The sequence below is a fragment of the Denticeps clupeoides genome, chromosome 12, assembly GCF_900700375.1.
Source record: "Denticeps clupeoides chromosome 12, fDenClu1.1, whole genome shotgun sequence".
Lineage (NCBI taxonomy): Eukaryota > Metazoa > Chordata > Actinopteri > Clupeiformes > Denticipitidae > Denticeps > Denticeps clupeoides.
Genome location: NC_041718.1, coordinates 8,416,981 through 8,420,588, shown reverse-complemented (window position 1 = coordinate 8,420,588; position 3,608 = coordinate 8,416,981).

Genomic DNA, 3,608 nt, shown 5'->3' with positions numbered 1-3,608 from the left:
TGATGTGTACATGTACTATAATTACCATATTGGTTCCCCAGATCATTTGAGGTCTAATGAAATTAAACGATTGCATAGAACTGGCTTTAGAGAAGGGTTCCTTGTCTCTGCTGCACAAAGTGAGAGAGTTTCTTGTACACACAAACACACTTTGGCTCCCTGAATGAATTCAAACGTTATAATTTGCATTCCTTCGGTTCCTTTGAGATGGCTGAGCAATTGTGTTTCAAATCAATTTTTGGCTGGCAAAACCTTACAACTGGAGCAGCAACCACAACAAGGCTACAGCCAAAAAGACCCCAGCGTTTAATGAAATAATAGCGCCAAGTGTTCCCTCTCTTTTCCTGAGGAGTCTCCAGGGGTATTGCTTACCAGTCAAATAATCCAAGCCCCTTTGAATACCTGCAGCACACAGACGTGTAAATTGCTGCCTTTGTTGCGTGAGCCCCAGAGCTTGTTAGCAGCCTTCCACATGCCGCGTCTCTCATCGCATCCTCTTTTCAGCACAGTGCTTGCGATTCTGGGACACGGCATGCTTTGTCTGTGGGTTCCTGTTCTGTTGCATCCTCACTGGCACGCCACAAAGTTAAATCATTTAGGAAAACAATTTTTTTTATTGTCCGTCGTTGACGTGTTTACTATCACATTATACTGTCTAATGGGCAGGGGTAAATGTGTGTGTTCCCATGTGTGATTTGATTCTAAAATAAAATTGCCGCAGGGAGACGGGTACGTAGGGGATTAAATTGGAGAGAGCTTTTCCGCCACCTGCAGCCACCCCCACCATACTGCAGAGTGGGGGTCTCTACAGTGGCTCTGTTCTCTGAGTTTTCACCAGAGGTCACTGTGGATCTGAGCTGTTTAGCCATAGACAGGCATTGAAGGACTGGGAAATAAAGAGTTGGTTTGATTGGACACAACATAATTATTAGTTGCCTTGACCCCACACAACAGATGAATTATTGCTAGAGAGGGAGTAAGTAGACGTGCAGGAGGTTGTTTCAGTCCCAGGTACCAGGCACTTATTCAGTCCTGTCGTTCATTCACTCCCACACGCTCCGTGAGTCACCAGGGCTTATTTATTGTATTTGCCTCACCGTCGCTCAGACATTTGCACCGTCAAAGCAGACAGGACGACGGTGTCTACACATTATCCCTGTTTTATATGAACCTCCGGCCATGACCATTACACCACACACTGTTACACCAGGCTGAATGCAAGACTGTATAGCCCTGTCTTTGAGATACACTATAACAGCCACAGATTCACATAAGTGAAGCCAATTCAGAAAATACATAGTATCCGTAATCTAAAAATATGAATTCTGGATGAACATGCAAGATATCATAAAGTCTGATCATCATCTCAGTCATTTCAAATAAACACTTTGAAATATACCGTTCTCATAAGATCCGTTCAGGTAAAATGATCAGTGCAATACAATAGACTAACGTAAGAAACAAGCTGCCAGTGAGTTATGAAACCAACTCCTGATTCTGTAAACGTACTGGAAATTGAGGCGCAATTACTTCACTACAGCTTCCATTAGGCTGTAGTCTGGATGGGATTGTTGTCTGGCCAATGTCTCGGGGAGCCTTAGTCTTCCATTATTTGGGGCTTATGTGATGTATAAATTAGAGATATAATTTAAAAGAATGTGTCTCAGCATACACAGCGTCCCCACAGGATGTGTTATTTTGCACAGCATCTCAGCCGCCGATTAAATGGGAATGTTGATCAGAGTCTGAGCAAACTAGATAAAGAAATGTGCTCATGAAAATAGTGCCTGAATTCTTATGGGCAAAAAAATAAAAGAATATTTTTAAGAATTTGATTATTAAAAGAATTTCACAAATCATGATTTAATGCTCTAATTCTAATAGAAAAATGTCTCAGTGGTGTTAAAAGGTCAGTTGAGGATTTTTGAACATGTTGGATGTGTTGATTATATAAAGGAATGAACTGGAAAACACCAGTTTATTTTTTATCACACTGACAGGGTGTGTTCGTCTGCTAAAAACTGTGTGGTTCACTGGCAACTAGCCAGAATGACCCACAATGTACTGTAGATGTAGTCAAGTTGTATCCTGTAGACACTTCACACAAGACTTCCTTTGTCTTATCTTGTGCTGACAAGGTTTTTGGGTTTATTCTCTACTTGACCTTTGCTTTAACTTTTGGCAGACGCCCTTATCCAGAGTGAAGTACAATCAGTAGTTACAGGGACAGTCCCCCTGGAGACAATCAGTGTCTTCACAGGGAAAAATGGTAATAAGTTGGGTTTGAAACTGTGACTTTGTTACGCACTATGCTACATTTAGCCCATATTTATTTTGAGCTTTATAGGGTCCTGATAGAGAATACAATCAATAGAGATGTTGGATGTACCAAATAATAGTTATAATAGTAGTTATGTCCCAGGCCACTTCACCACCACCCCATACCATGCTGCTCCTGCAGAGAAACAGCAAACTCTAGTTCTTGAACAGAATGTGTTGTGTATGTGCAGTCCACAATGCCAAACTGATTCATGGGCATGCAGGGTGATTTCTTTCTGCTTTCAACAAGATATTTATTGCTCCATTCAGTCTTGAAATATTAGTCACAATGAATCAGACCATGAACAGCCCTTCACATATTTCATTGTCATGGGGTTGGTCATTCAGGGACTTTTTATATTCCTGGAACTTTATATATGTCTGGAAATAATAGATGAATAACATTCTGCATTCCTGTTTTACCATGTAAGTTGCCCATTTAGGCAATGCATTCTAAATTAATATTACAGTTTGACATGTGAGTAAGTTGGTAAACATTGATGTTTTTGCAGTTGAGGTCATTGATTTCACTGGTTTTAATGATGGAGGCACAGTCCAAGTAACATCTTGTACGGGTTTTTACTTTGACAGTAACCCGCAGGTTACATTTTGTTCTAATCAGCCAGCACCTACATCACATGACATGACTTCTGAAGTGGTTTTGTCAGTGGTTACAGTAATTCAGGACAGATTAACAAATGGATCTCCAGATGTCTGGCTGGGGATTTAGAATCTAAATCTCTACAAACAATCTTGGCTTGGACACTACACCAGAAATATGTAACATGGGAAAAAACAGATGGCCTTCATTTATACACACTCAAGCAAGAAAACCGTTCATTCATCTAAGTGGTGTGTCATGGTATCAAAGTATGTACACAAGCCCTTGCAACACTAATAATAATACACTTTCATGAGATTATATAATTTAATTTCACCGTGCACTGTTAACTGAACGCTTTGGTATGTGTGGAGAAGTGGAAAGGATGTGAAACGACGTCTCTTGGCCGTCCTTTAACCATCAATCTGTTGACAAGTACATTTTCTGCTCTCATTTCCTGTACATGTAGAGACACGTCTCACATTTTAGATTAAAAAATGTATAATATAACACCAACTGTCATATTTTGTGAAAGATAGCCTGCCAAACTGTACAAGTTTATGCTTTTCTGTGTCTACTACGGAGTATCCCTGAAAGACAGTCGGGCCATTTTTTTAAGACAGCTGCAGTTTTAAGAATGATTTCCTTTCACCATAGTCTGATGAAACTTTTATTCAGGCATGATTTA